This window comes from Magnolia sinica, chromosome 6 (assembly GCF_029962835.1).
Source record: "Magnolia sinica isolate HGM2019 chromosome 6, MsV1, whole genome shotgun sequence".
Lineage (NCBI taxonomy): Eukaryota > Viridiplantae > Streptophyta > Magnoliopsida > Magnoliales > Magnoliaceae > Magnolia > Magnolia sinica.
Genome location: NC_080578.1, coordinates 68,276,483 through 68,293,106, shown reverse-complemented (window position 1 = coordinate 68,293,106; position 16,624 = coordinate 68,276,483). Strand labels below are relative to the sequence as shown.

The 16,624-nt window shown below is 40.6% G+C and overlaps 1 non-coding gene across 1 annotated transcript; it reads right to left on the bottom strand.

Moving 5' to 3' along the window:
- Positions 1-2,021: 2,021 nt before the first annotated feature.
- Positions 2,022-2,127, bottom strand: LOC131250341 (small nucleolar RNA R71). Its single transcript, XR_009173260.1, has one exon. It is a non-coding gene; the product is annotated as a small nucleolar RNA R71 (small nucleolar RNA).
- Between the last annotated feature and the right edge of the window lie 14,497 nt (positions 2,128-16,624).

Sequence of the window (16,624 nt, the reverse complement as noted above, 5' to 3'; positions counted from 1 at the left end):
TGAGATGTTCAGCCATCCCGAAAACTTGTTCCACAAGCACGCGGTTTGCGGTTTCGCTGTGCATGCGGTTTACAGTTTCGCTGTTGCTGCGTAAACTTCACCCTTACGCACTCCCAACCACCGACCTACAATGCCTATAAAAGAGAGGGAGAACGCCGAGAAGGGGATCATCTAGAGCTATGGACATGAGACGTGAAGAGAGAGAGAGAGAGAGAGAGAGAGAGAGAGAGAGAGAGAGAGAGAGAGAGAGAGAGAGCCGTGGAGCAGGCCGGCTTCAAAGAGTTTTTTTTTCTCTTCCTTCTTTAGTTTTTTCCTATGATGTTTTTAAGAGATTTTAACTTGATCATGTCTATGATTGGCTAGCTAAGAGGTGAAGCTTGTAGCGTGATGGGATCCTTTTTATGGCTTTGTTCATGTTTAAGTTGAACTACCTTTGTTTCTAGTTTGATTATAAGGAATGCTTTTAGTTTTTACTGGTTTGTTGTGACTTAAATTACAATGGATTTGTTATAGCTTTGAGCATGTTCTTTTCATTATAGATATTATGAACTTAGGAACCCTGTTGTTCACCATCATCCCCTGGGCATGGTTGGATGATGGAATCCTTCCTAACATTCATAATTCTCTCAGATTGGTTGTGGATTAGTAAATTCTGTTGTTTGCTTTGTCTCATGGACATGGTTTTGTGATGGAATCAATGTTAGTTCTCATACCTCTCGTCTATTGAGGACTAGATCAAAGGAAGTTCAGAATTGATTTTTAATGAAATATCTTCCAACTGGATGAAGATAAGACTCTGATTCCAGTTGTGTTCGTGAATCAAGCATAAATCTCCCTGATCTTTACAAGTGGATCCTTGGAAACCCTAGTTTCCCACCTTTGAATTTACAAGTTTTAGTTAAATAGTTTATAATTATTCCCTTAAAATCTCCTGATTTAGATTACATCTTCTTCTAGTTCTAGTTTTAGTTACTTTCAGAATACGTACAAGGTTCAGTCCCTGTGGATTCGACCTCGTCTTACTGAGATTATTACTACATCGCGATCCTACACTTAGGGTTGTGAACAAGTTTTATTTTTAGAAATTAACATACTTTCTAATTCAATGATTTCTTTTATTTTTAGAAATTAACTTACTTTCTGATTTTAGGTCCAGAACTTTCCAAATCAATTTTTAAAAACTTTCTACTTTCAGTTTTTAGAACTTTTCCCTTTTTAGAAACTAGTTTACTTTCTATTTTAGGAACTTTCTAATTTTAGAATTTCTATTTTTAGAAACTGACTTGTTTTGTTTTGTTTTGTAGGACCTTAACTTAGGAACTTCTAATTTGGTAACTTATTTCCAACTCTTCTCTCTTTCTATTTCTATATTTCTATTTCCTTTTATTTTATTTTATTTTATTTTAATGTTTAGGTTAGAATCTGAGATTAAGGGCTGAGAGTGTTTCATGCCCAAGTGGGTTCGTGACAACACTCGACATCTTTTGAGTGAAGGAGGATTGGTTAAGGGGTTATCTATCCATCATAGGATTAGACACCACTTGAGATCCTCAGAGTTAATTGAAGTGATGGCTGCAAATCAACCGATTAATCAACTGGGAAGATAACCTCAACCTGGGGTTGAGGAAGTCCAAGATGAGAATGAAGTGCATTAAGCACCCCCACCTCGTACTTTGTGAGATTATTTACAACCGATGGGGGTGAGTACACCCTCATACATTATTTTTTCAGAAAATATGGGATACATGGATATTAAGCCAGGGGTGATCCAACTCCTTCCAAAATTCCATGGACTTGAATCTTAAAGTCCATATTTGCATTTGAAAGAGTTTGATGAGACCATAACCACTTTATATTTTCCAAACGTGTTTGAGGACACAGTCCGGCTGAAACTCTTTCCCTTTTCTTTGAAAGAGAAAGCTAAGACATGGTTGCATTCACTACGTCCTAGATCTATTGGCACATGGAATGATATGATAAGGGAGTTTATAAAGAAATTTTTTTGACATCATAAAACAAACACCCTTAGAAAGTCAATCATGATATTCGCCCAAAAGGAGGATGAAACTTCTTCCAATGTTGGGAGCAGTTCAAGGATCTTGTCAGTTCATGCCCACAACATGGTTTTGAAATGTGGCACATTACACACTTTTTTTTAATGATGGACTGACATCTTCCATGTGCCAATTGGTAGAGATAATGTGCAATGGAGAATTCATGAATAAAAATGTCAATGATGTGAGGGATTTCTTGGACAAACTTGTTGAAAACCCATAATCATGGGACACTTGCCCAAAATCAAGCACCACTTCTAGACGCACTTAATCAAAGGAGAGGGGCGAATTATACCTTCTGAAAGAGGTTGATGATATCAATGCTGAAGTGTCTAATCTCATAAGAAAATTCGAGGCCATGGAACTAAAGAAGGATAAGGTTAAGGAAACTGTTTGCAGTATTTGTCGTTGCAATGTTTACACAATTGAAAATTGTCCAACAATACCTGCCTTTCAAGAGGTGTTAAATGAGCAATCTAATGCCATGAACAATTACTAAAGACCTTTTAATGGACCTACCTCCAATACATACAATCCTAGTTGGAGAAATCCTCCAAACTTCAGTTGGAGGAATGGAAAAACTGCCACTCCTAAAGGTTTCTTTAATCAAATTCCAAATCAAGTGAAACCTCAAGAAGAACTGGTTCAAAATTCTGCACAAACTCAAGAGCTTACTTAAGCAATATGAGAACTTACAAAATATATGCAAAAGATGGATTCATGTGTTACGGTTATAGAAAGGGGGGTGCTTCCTCCTCAACTCCCCAATCCTAAACCACAATATGAGATAAGTGATCCAAGCTCTTCAGATTAGATGGAGCAAGCTAAATCTATCACCACTCTTAGGAGTGGGAAGACCATTGACAAAACCATTCCGGTTAGGGCTGAAAAGCCTAAGGACCTAGAAGAAGACAATAATGATAGACCTAGCATTGCTCCACAAGAATTAGAACTGGAACTTCAAGGCAAGCCTGTTGCCTCATTTCCCCAATGGTTGGTTGCACCAAAACCTCTCTCTAACTCTCAGGACATTCTAGAGGTGTTGAAACAAGTGAAAATCAATATTCCTCTACTGGATGCGGTTAAACAAATACCTTCATATGCCAAATTTCTGAAAGACTTGTGTACGACCAAAAGACGACAAAATATTCAAAAGAAAATCTTCTTAACTGAGAAAGTGAGTGCCATCCTAAAGCAAGATGTGCCACAAAAATTCAAAGATCCTAGTAGCCCAACCATACCTTGTGTAATCAGGAACTACTGAATTGAGCATGCACTTCTTGACTTAGGAGCGAGCGTAAATCTGATTCCCTACTCGGTCTACAAACAGTTAGGTTTGGGTGAATTGAAACCCACACTAATCACATTACAACTTGCTAATCTCTCAGTTCATGTACCAAGAGGGATAATTGAGGATGTGTTGGTCCAGGTTAACAGATTTTACTACCCAGTAGATTTCATCATCTTGGATACGGAACCCATCAGTAGCATGAGCACTTAGATTTCCGTCATTCTTGGTCGCCCCTTCCTTATCACTTCAAACGCAATCATTAATTGCATGAATGGAGTCATGAGTATATCTTTCGTGAATATGACATTGGGGTTAAATATCTTTTTCAATACAGGTAGACGATTAGAGGATGATGATAATTTCCACGACATTAACTTGATTGACTTTTTCGTGGAAGATAGAACACCTTTGACCTTATCCTCTGATCCTCTAGAGACGTGCCTAGCTCACTCCCATGATTTTGATGATGACATGATTAGGGAGATGGGTGCCATGCTTGATACTGTGCTGGTACTTGAAGTTAACCGGTGGAGGCCACAATTTGAAGAGTTACCCCAAACTGATGAAGTGCCTCTACCATCTAACCTCAAGGCACTGCAGCTTGACCTAAAACATTTTCCATCTAATTTGAAATATATTTATTTAAGTCAAGATGAGACATACTAGGTGGTGATTTCTTCCCACCTTGAGCAAGAACAAGAGAGTATGCTCATATCTACTCTCATTGAGCATAAGGGAGCCCTTAGATGGACGATTGCAGACCTCAAGGGAATTGACCTTTCGATTTGTACTTACTGCATTTATCTCGAGGATAATGCGAAGACCTCGTGGTAATCACAATGTAGACTAAATCCAAACATGAAGGAAGTGGTTAAGGCCGAGGTTCTTAAACTATTGGATGTTGGTATCATATACCCTATATCCAATAGTCATTGGGTGAGTCCAACTCAGGTGGTTCCTAAGAAGTCCAGAATCACCATCATAGCCAATGCCGACAATGAACTCATGTCAACTAGAGTCACTACTGGTTGGAGAATGTGCATTGACTATAGGAAGTTGAATATCTTCACAAGGAAGGACCACTTTCCTTTGCCCTTCATTGATCAAATTTTAGAAAGGCTAGCTAGTCATTCTTATTACTGTTTCCTTGACGGATATTCGGGCTACAACCAGATAGAGATGCCCTTGAAGATCAAGAAAAGACCACGTTTACATGTCCCTACGACACATTTGCTTACCGAAGGATGCCATTCGGACTATGTAATGCCTTTGCCACTTTTCAGCGATGCATGATGAGTATTTTTTTCTGATATGGTGGGGCAATATCTAAAGGTCTTCATGGATGACTTCTTTATCTTCGGTCCATCTTTTAGCAATTGCTTAAAGAATCTTAAATGTGTGATGAAAAGATGTGAAGAAAAGAATTTGGTACTCAATTGGGAGAAGTGCCATTTCATGGTTCGTAAGGAAATTGTCCTTGGACATATCATCTCGTCCAAAGGAATCGAGGTAGATAAGGTAAAAATTGATCTTATCTCTAACCTACCCCCACCCATGTAATGCCCTGAAATTCAGGGGTCGAGCATAACTCAGCTCCCGAGTTTCAAAACATCAGTCTTAGATGCAGATGATGATGCGACCCTTGAGGCAGAGCCGGAGTATGAGGATGATGAGGACGCGTTTTCTTTTATGCAGTTCTCAGGCGGGTTCATGTGAGCCATGTCCTGATATGCGGGGATTCTGGGTTTTCTTTGTAATTGTAATAGATGATGTCATTTTGATACATATATTTTGAAAACAACACATGTAATTATGACCTGGCAGAGTATACGTATTTCAGGGATTTGCACATGTACACATATGTTTCTTTAAGTCTTCCACTTGCGTCTTTCACTTATCCCTGAATTATGTTTGCAGTTTGGCTTAATCTATTCCATGTTTATGTACTCATACAGACAACATACATCCATCATTCAATATGTTGCATAAGTGATGTTTTGAAACTCAGGAGCTGAGTTATGCTCGACCCCTGAATTTCAGGGCGTTACAAGTTGGTATACATGTGCAAATCCCTGAAATACGTATACTCTACCAGGTCATAATTACATGTGTTGTTTTCAAAATATATGTATCAAAATGACATCATCTATTACAATTACAAAGAAAACCTAGAATCCCCGTATATCAGGACATGGCTCATATGAACCCGCCTGAGAACTGTATAAAAGAAAATGCATCCTCATCATCCTCATACTCCGGCTCTGCCTTAGGGGTCGCGTCATCATATGCATCTAAGATAGAGTCTGGTTGGTGTTGAAACACCGTCCCAGAACGTGGGAGTGAGTGATCAACTCAGTGGAACTATATAATAAAAGTTAACATGTTATCAAATCAATCAAGCAATAATGATAAGGCAATACAATCAAACATGTCCTAACTACTCTTGTTAATGCAAGGATGTATATAGGAATGATGCATTCCCTCGCCTGCACTCCCTCAGCGTCTTCATCTTACGGTACGCATGACAACCTCCCGCAGTGATAACAACTCCTACGCACATGCAATGCGGTGCATGAACATGATTACCAAGTTGTTATTAGTCCTTTTCATACAGCAGAATTGGGAAGCTAAGGTACCTTCCTCATATCACTTTCCAAATAGTGATCCATTCTAAGGTCATCAGTCGTAGACAATCTCATACGATCATATGGTTTTAGGTCGCTGCAAAGGTCTCGTCACCAATCAATGCATGCATATCATACCTTAGTTACTACCCTAAGGCTCGTCGCCTCAATGGAGTAGCAAGGTATGCTCGAGGTCACTACAAAGGGCTCGTCACCAATCAATGTAGGCCGACAGCACGAATATAGTGTCCCATACCACCATAATTGGTTCACGAGTCTGGTGTGCTCACTGGTCACTACGGGGAGGCTCGTCACCCCAGCGTAGGTCGACAGCTTGACTACGGTGTCCCATACCACCATAATCGGCTCATGAGTCTTAACGGATCAAGGTACAACGGTTGCAGAATTACATTGGTAAGTTTGGTACCCTAGATTCAAGCAATAGTGTCCATACATGGTGTACATCCACCCGGATAATCGGGTTACTTGACGAACTCGACTAGCACGAGCACACGTTGAGTTGAACGACATAGAGTGAACAAACACCCCGTGTGGCCAAACCACTGCCGACAACCCTAATACGACTCGGGTTCGTCAAACACGTCTTGCGTGGCGAAAACAACCTCGGCCACGAACTCAAGGTTTGTTACCGATTTCCTGGACTATTCCATAGTCCCAAATATCTTCAATTATAACAGATATTCATACTAACAATTTAGAACAGTAATGGAACAACCATGCTAAGCATACAGTATGTGAGCATTTGAAGAATATCAACTTAACATGAAGTACACATAAGTAGTGCTTGAAGTTAAACAACAAAGAATGTAAATGGCATGTAGGAAATCATACACCTCCATAGGGTAGTTGAGAATCTCTTCTCAACACCCATAAATAGGATAATATATTACACACTTAACCATTCAGACATTTCTACAAACACTTAGACTACATAGTCCAACATACATGATGTATGTTGGTGATAACACACATTTGGACAATTCCTTTCGCCAAGGAGTTGACACACATACAACTAGCACAAGTACATGACAATTAATCACGGTAAGCACATGTTCATATTTTATACGTATACGATACTTCCTACATATACGTAGAATACACAAATCTCAATATAACTCATATATATCAGGAACACAAAATAAACATCACAGTTGGCATGTGAAATTTCATCCACAACAATAACAAACCATTACCCAACATTGAAAGCCTTGAAAACCATAACCTATATGAATATAGTCCGCACTTTAAACCAGAAAAACACAATAGATTTGATTCAGACGATAAGTCTTCGTCAACGGTGACTAGAAAACCTAAGGCAAGAATAGGAATGAGCTACATCAATACTTAGACAAGTCTAAGCTCTAAAACAGGTTAGGGTTTGATTAACTTACCCAAGAATGAACTTAAAATCATCAGAATAACGATTCACAAGTGATGGTTTAGGGATACAGAGTAAAAGACAAGAATCTCAAGATGATTCATCAGCTTCTCTCTCACTTTCTCTCTCTTTTCTTAGCTAGGGTTAGAAAATTCGTATGGAATAGAGAGTGAGGGATTTAAGGTCTTTATATAGGCCTAAAATAGATGAAAACAGCCCCAGGGCCAAGGTATACTTAGGTTATAACCAAATCAGGCCTATTCCGATCCAACGGAACACTTATGGTGGTCCTTTCTCCACGTGCAGTCAGACTTAAGTTCACTGACCATGGATCTAGGTCAGGCTGAGTTTTCATACCGATCGAATTTACAGATCAGCCGTGGTGGACCACTCTCAATTCAATGGTCATCGAAACTCGATCAGGTCCACCGGCACTAGGACATGCCAGGGCCATCTTCCCTGATCCGAGGGTGAAATTGGGTTAGAATCAAACGGTCAAAAAACTTAGAATCGGCGCGCAAGCGACACGACTCAGATTTCATAAATTATATTCAATTTCTCAGCTTTCTCATACTCTTTACTCCGGACTCAAGCAAATCGACCCAGGACATCATCTGGACTTGATTTTTGAGGTGATGGTCAAGCCAAACAAGATGACCAAAATTGTCTAAGATCGATGCTATCGGACTTTCGACGCGTGGTCCAGGTCCAATATAAAGTTTCCAAGTACTCCCGAGAGCAACTGGATTTAACGTTGAATCCTAGATTTCAGGGTAACATAGCGTTAGCGATTCTACAGGTTTTGAGTCCTGCAGATCGAATTTAAAATGGTTGATACTAATTTCACAAGCAATTGAGGTTAATGCTAATTAACCCACACATAACTTCTAAGGAAAAAGATAGGTAGTACTCGGGTCTTTACACGAAATTTTTTGGGTCATTACAACCCAAGAACATACGAGACGTGCGATCCTTCTTAGGATACGCCGAATTTTACAGGAGATTCATAAAGGACTTTAGTCACATCCCTAGTCCTTTATGCAATCTACTTCAAAAGGATGCACCATACGAGTGGACTGAGCAATGCTAGGAAGCTTTCACTAAGCTTAAGGGCATGTTAACCACTGCACTTATCATGCAGCCACCTGATTGGAGCCTTCCTTTTGAACTTATGTGCGACGCGTCCGACTATACTCTTGGGGCGATTTTATGCCAGAGAAAAGAAAAGAAGCCCTACATTATTCATTACGCAAGTAGAACTCTAAATCCTGCCCAAGTGAACTACTCGACTATGGAAAAGGAACTCTTAGTCGTAGTGTTCGCTTTGGATAAATTTAGGTCCTACTTGATTGGATCTAAGATCGTCATTTACACAGATCATGCAGCGCTCAAGTATCTTTTTTCTAAGAATGATGCTAAGCCTCACTTGATTAGATGGATCCTCCTACTCCAAGAATTTGATTTGGAAATAAAAAATAAAAAGGGATTAGAGAATGTAGTGATCAACCATCTTTCCCACCTTAATTTCTCTAATTCCCTTGAGATGACACATATTAATGACATGCTCCCTTACAGACAACTTTTTAAAGTCTCCCATTCACCTTAGTTTGCTGATATTGCTAATTATCTTGCCACAAGTTTCAACCAACACTTTGGACTGCGTACGATAAGAAGAAAATTTTTACCAAGGTGTGCAAATTTTTCTAGGATGATCCATATTTATTTAAATATTGCCCAGATCAAATCTTAAGGAGATGTGTGCCAGATGATGAACATCAAAGTGTCATCTCCTTCTGTCACTCACAAGCTTGTGGTGGCAACTTTTCTGTTAAAAAGACCACAGCCAAGATTCTGCAGTGTGGCTTTTACTTGCCCACTATGTTCAAGGACACTCATGCGTTTTGCAAGGCTTGTGAGTTTTGTCAGAAATTGGGAGCATTGTCCTATCAAAATATGATGCCCTTGAACCCCATCCTTATCATAGAATCATTTAATTGTAGGGGCATCGATTTCATGGGACCACTCCCCCAATCTTTTGGAAATGTATATATTTTGCTCGCCGTAGACTATGTCACTAAATGGGTCGAAGTAATTCCGTGCTGGAACAATGACTATCGAACGATCATTAAGTTTTAAAAGAGAACATCCTTTCCCGGTTTGGAGCGCCTCGATCCATCATTAGTGATGGGGGCTCACATTTTCGTAATAGGCCTTTCGCGAATTTAATGAAGAAATATGACATCTCTCATAAGGTGAGCACCGCATACCCCCCACGCACAGGTGGGCAAGCTGAGATTTCTAATAGGGAGATCAAACACATTTTGGAGAAAACGGTTAACCCTGATCATAAGGATTGCTCAATTCGATTGACCGATGCTTTATGGGCTTACCGTACCTGTAATGCCTCGGATTTCGAGGGTCGAGCAAAGCTCAACTCTCGAGATCCAATGCATCACTTATGTAACATAGATAATGATGTTTAAATGTTGTCCATATTAGTGTATTAAACATAAGTAGGATTATGCCAAAATGACATATCATACTTCAGAGGTAAATTGATTAAGCAAGTGGAAGACTATTACATGCATATTTGAACAAGTAAGCGATTTATAACCTCCAGAGTATAAGTATGTAACTGGGTTGAATGTTTACATGTATTGTTTTCAAAATCAATGAAATAGTAAAACATAAGTGCCAAACTATTCCATAACCCTATAATCCTGGCGACGTAGCTCTAGGTCTACACAGCCCGCCTGAGAGTTGCACGTAGGAGAAATCCTCCTCCTCGTCTAAGAATTTCGGCTCTGTCGTGTAAGCCTCATCGTCATCTGTAATTAAAACAGAGTCTGGTTGGTGTTTTAAAACACCGTCCCAGAGTGGGAGTGAGTGATCAACTCAGTGGTACTATACGGCAAAGGTTAACATGTTACCAATTCAATCAAGCAGTAATGATAAAGCAATACAACAAGCATTTCCTAACTACTCTGGTTAATGCGAGGATGATATGCAGTAATGATGCATGCCCTTGCCAACACTCCCTCAACGACTTCATTAACCATTCGTGCATGACAAACTCCCTAAACGTGTGCTTCCATGCCAAAGCATATGCAATGCGGTGCATGGTCCTGTTAACCAAGTACTTAATTAGGCTTATTCATACAGTAGGTTTGGGAAGCTAAGGTATCTCCCTTTATATCATTAACCCAAGCGAGGATCCATCTAGGGTCATCAATCCTAGTTAATCGCATACAATAGGTAAGTTGTAGGCATCACTCCTAATGAAAGCAGTGGATAGGTAAATTCAAGTGTTTATACTCGAGGTCACTACGGGAGGCTCGTCACCTGAACGTAGGCCGACAACTCGAATACAGTGTCCCATACCACCATATTCGGCTCACGAGTTTGGGATGCTCACTGGACACTACGGGGAGGCCCGTCACCCTAGCGTAGGCCGACAGCTCGACCACGGTGTCCCATACCACCATGCCCAACTCATAAGTCTTAGTGGATTGTGGTACCATGGTTAAAACGGGCTTTACACTAGTAAGTGGTACCTTAGATTCAAATAGTAGTGTCCATACATGGTAAACACACAATAGGCCAATTGGATTATTTGACAAGTTCGATTGGTACGAGCGCACACTGAATTAATTGACATGGAGCGCATAAGCACTCCACATGGCCTAACCACTGTCGACAATCATCGTACGGCTTAGATTCATCGAACGTATCCAATATGGTGAGACTAATTCAGCCACTCAATTGGGAACCATTACCGTTTGCCTGGACTATATTGTAGTCCCAATCATACTTAAATGCAACATGTAGATATATGTGACAATCATATAAGCATTTAACAACGATCTAAGTACAACATTCATTTGAGCATTTTATTAAACATATTGAACATGTTACCAAACATTACAATTCAATCATAAATTGCGTAGTTGAAATTAAGGTTACATAAAGAAAATCATACATATAATTAAGGAATTGAGAATCACATCTCAACACCCTTATTAAATACAATTCATCAAACAATTTCTCGTTCAGACATTTTATCACACACTTAGCCTACACATTACCAAATACATAGACTAGATTAGTTATGACATGAACTATAGCAATTTCCTACGTAACATAGGCTATAACACATATAACAAATATGGATCTTAGATTAGATATCATGACAAGCACAAAATTATAATTTTAAGTTCATTCAAACATTTCAACAAACACATGGAATGCATATTTGTCCAACATGGTTCTTACATGTATAATATATGGAAAATGTCGTAACTGAGATCATATGGCAGCAATCAAGTTAGACATAAATCATTACTGACATTGAAAGCCTTGAAAATCATAACCTAAACGTTTAAGGTCCGCACCTTTCGTCGGATAACTCGTTTCGAACTCTGTTCGAATCTTACGTTCCCGTATTCAGAACAACGGTTACCTAAATTAGGAAAATCTGTTAGCTAGGTTGACAAACAACTATTTTATACCTTAACTACGATGTTAGGGTTTGGATTTCTTACCCAAATCATCATCGGAACGAGTCGTGTAATGTAATAGGGAGGCGATCTAGTGCGTGTAGTCGTGGGAGAGAAACACTGCCACGATCTCCCAAGTTTTCTCTCTTCTCCTCGCTCTTTTCTCTTCTTTTCTCTCTTCTCTCTCTTAGGGTTTGGAGCAAATTCGTATGGAATGGGAATGGGGTGGTTTAAGGTCTTCAAATAAGCCCAGAACTGGTTTAAAAGGCCCCAGGGCCATGGTACACTTAAGTTATAGCTAAAGGGTGTCTGTTTCGGGCAAACGAGAGTCATATGGAGGTCCATTACCTGTCTATGCTACAGAGTAAGTCCCCTGACAATAGATCTAGGCCAGGTTACGATTTCAATGCGTTTGGATAGGCCAATCAACTGTGACAGACCTATATCAGATCAACAGTCGTTATTACTCGATCAGGGCCACAAGTATACCAATATGTGTAGGGAAATTTCCCTGATCCATGGGTGCAGTTGGGTCAGAAACTGACAGTCTGAAGTTTTCAATTTTGGCCACAAGTGAATGGTCTAATTCACTTAAGTTTGGGTTCATTTTTTAAAGATGTTTGCATTTCTCACACACTTCGCTCAAGGCTTAAGTTGTGCATTTCTGGATAATATTTAGGCTCGATTCCCACGATGGTTGTTAAGCCCAATAAGGCGGTCATAACCTCTTATTTTGCAGTCATCAGACTTTCGACACGCGGTCCAGGTCCGATACGGAGTTTCAATATGCTCCCAAGAGCAACTGGTTTTGGGATTTCTCCTAGGTTTTAGGATTTCTCCTAGGTTTTCAAGTAATGTTGAGTTAGTAATTTTAATGGTTTTGGGTCTTACAGTTTGTATAGATAGTGGTTCAAGCTAATCCACTGATTAATTTAGTTTAGTACTTAATTAATTTTTGTCTAATTTCCACAGTATACGGACTTTAGGGATTTCTGCCTGAGGTGGTACTCGGGCCTTTGTACGAATTTTTTCAAGACGTTACAATCTACTCCCCTTAAAGAAAAATTTCATCTCCGAAATTAGTACCTTTTCGTACTCCTCGAGGATCTGAGGATAGTTCTTATGGACTTCGACATCTGTTTCCCAAGTAGCCTCTTCCTCAGTGTGGTGAGTCCACAATACTTTCACAAGTGGGATAACTTTTTTACGTAGCACCTGTTCCTTCTTATCCAGAATACGTGTTGGTCGCAGTACATAGGTAGCATCTTCACTTAGCTGCACCTGCTCCCACTTGATAATGTAAGTGAGATCAGGAATGTATTTCTTCAGCATGGACACGTGAAATACATTGTGCACGCTGGCAAGTGGCGTGGGTAAAGCAAGGCGATATGTTACCACACCCACTCAGTCTAGAATCTGGAAGGGACCAACAAATCGTGGTGTGAGTTTCCCTTTCCTGCCAAATCGAAGGACTCCCTTCATGGGGGAAACTTTAAGAAATACTTGGTCCCCAACTTCAAATTCCATCTATCACCGTCTTGTATCAGCGTAACTCTTTTATCTACTTTAGGCTGTAAGAAGTCGATGCCTGAAGTCGCCTATACTAAATCTGTGCCAATCAAACTCTTCTCGTCAACTTCTGCCCAACAATAGGGTGCTCAACATAGGCGTCCATACAAGGCTTCGTAAGGAGCCATGCTAATGCTTGCTTGGAAGCTGTTGTTATAAGCAAACTCAGCATTGGGAAGACCGTCATCCCAACTGTGATGATTAATTGACACGCGCTGATTGAGTAAAAATGTTGATTTTTATTTTTTATTTTCCCATTTCATCCGCCCATTAGATGTCCAATGATCTTCCATCTACAAAAAATATTTCAGAGTATTTTTTGTCCATAACCATTGGAAAAGTGGGAACCTGTTATTTGACGGTCTAATGTTCATAGAAACTCCATAAAGCCATATGATCTCTTTGATGTACAGCTTGACTAAATCATCTGCTGAGTTTAAAACTCTAATCGGGAGGAAATGAGCTGATTTCGTCAATTAGTCCACAATCACCCAAATGAAGTCATGTCCTGTAAGACTCGTATCCTAGTCTGTACTATTCCATTGACTCTCGCGATCCTTCCCGTCGAAGTGCGGCAATTTGTGACCTATAATCAATGTTTACATGCGACCCTAAGTCATATCCTGTAGATTTAAGTCAACTTAATCTGAGACTTGTACCATTACGAATGCACCATCGCCACGGTTCCAACGCCACGTCTTGCATACCGATTCGATACCCTGGCAGGGAGATGTGGACCTGCATTCAGTTCAAGGAAACACCACGCATTTGCAATCGCAAGAGAATCTCTACAACATGTCAAATCAATCCAATCAATCACCTCACATGTTAAGTATATGTCCCATCCCCAAAAGCAACCCCAAAGTCAACTCTCTCCCTCTCTCTCTCTCTCTTACACACCCATACATGTCAAGTACATGCCCATCACCCCATCACTCACTTCCCATCACTCCATCACTCCATCACACATCACCTCTCCCTACAACCCTCTCTCTCTCATTTCTCAACACACTTTCCAAGCTAGGGAGGAGAGTGCACGTCCAAGTTTTTCTAAGGAGAGAAAAAGAGAAAGAGTGTTGTGTGGCCCACTTTCCCATCCCATATCCTTCATCCTAGCCATTCAACTTTCATCACCCTCCATCAAAGTGAAGCACAAGGAGACCGGCATTCCAACAGACCAAGAAGATCGAACGGTGGGTGCTCTATTAGGCCTAGATTTCTTTTTGTGATGAAGGGCCAAGTGAGGCCTACCGATTGATGGTATGGATCTCACTTTCGACCCTAGGTGTGGCCGATGACCCACCTTGATTCTCATGATCATTCCATGGTGGGGCCATTCTCCATGGACCCCATCATGATGTTTATTTTCTTTGCATGGATAGAGGTCATCTAGACCATCCATTTGGGTGGAGAAAGGAACCTCCACTATTGATCTTTGATTTGGTGGGCCCACATGTAATGGGACCCACTTGATGTACAATTGATTTCAAAGGAGGGCCCATAGTGTCGGGGTCCCTCCATCACACGAGTCTCTCTCTCTCTCTCTTTCATTTTTTTGGTTGTATGTGATTAATGTGGCCGTATGGCCCACCCGGATGGACCCCACCCTATGGCATGTATTTTATCCAAGTCATCTATAGGTGGGGCCCACTTTATAAGTGTTGTGTCCACCCCATCCATCATTTGGTGGCCCACGTGGGCAGCCCACTTGAAAGGGACAACCGTCTAGCATCCCTGGACGCTGGACGTTGAATGGAAAACACAAATATTAGCCTTGGCTCAAGGCTATTTGGGTGAGCCACTTGTATAGGCCCCACATGGATGTATGGATTCAATCCATGCCATACATCCTATTTACCAACTCATTTTAGGCGTTGAGCCGAAAAATGAAGCTGATCCAACTTTCTGGTGGGCCATACCTTAGCAAATAGTTATTTTCACCGTTTAAATTCACTTGAATTTTTCTACACGTCGAACCATGCCCAATATTAGGCTTGATGGATTGGTTATGGACTATAGAATCCATTGGGTGGGTCGGATTCACCCGATGCAGGCCCTACCATGGAAAAACTGTGAAAAAACTCTTTTTTTTTTAAAAAAATAAATTTAAAAAAGCAGCTGATGTTGTTGCTGCTGTTGCAGTAGTAGGATGCTGCATGGGCGGTCCCTGGCCCACCGTGGGTCCCCAAACGAGGGCCCTACGTGATGTGTGTCGAACATAAACACCATGCATTTGATGGCCCGTTAGGGCTGTGGGCCCCACCCCAAAAATCAGCCATATACGTTACTTAGGTGGCCCACATCAAAGGGAACAGTGATGATGAACATCTACCATTGGAACCCTTCCTGAGTCACATAATATTTGGATTAATATGAAATTTATTTTTCCCTTTCATCCAGGTCCGTGTGACCTTATCAAAGGTTGGATGTCAAACAAACGTTATGGTGGGCCCCATGTGGGAACCCACAATGATGTATGTGTTTTATTCACACCGTCCACGGCAGTGGACAGTGGAACCCACTATGGTGTGTGTTTTATACATGCCGTCCAGCCATGGGCTGCTGGACGGTCAGTAGACCCCTCCTTTGATGTTGGGGTTACATCCAAACCGTCCATTCAACAAGCTCATTTTAAGGCATGAGACAAAAATAAGACAGATCTATTTATCAAGTGGACCACACTATAGAGTGTGGATTTAACGTCTACCATTGAAACTCAGAAGTTTTGGATTATTATGAAATATATTTTTCCTCTTAATTCAGGTCTGTGTGACCTTATGATGTGATTGGGTAGAAAATAAATGTTATGGTGGGCCTTAAGAATTTAATGGTGGAAATCATTCTTGCCACTTATATTTGGGTATGGCCCATTTGATATACATGGGGCCCATTGGTGTGGCCCGTTTAATATGCATATGGCCCATGTGATGTAGCCCACTTGCCATATTTATGGCCATTGTTAAGGCCCACCTTGATATGAATGTAAGGCCCATGTTATGAAGCCATCTTGATTTATTTTTGGCTATCCATTAAAGCCCACCTTGGTATATATATGAGGCCCATATAATTAGGCCCATCTTGATGTAGTTATGGCCTATCCGTTGAGGCCCACCTTGATATACATGAGGCCCATGTGTCGAGGCCCAATGGGATGTACACAAGTCCATTGTAATGTGTGATTCTACCATGGT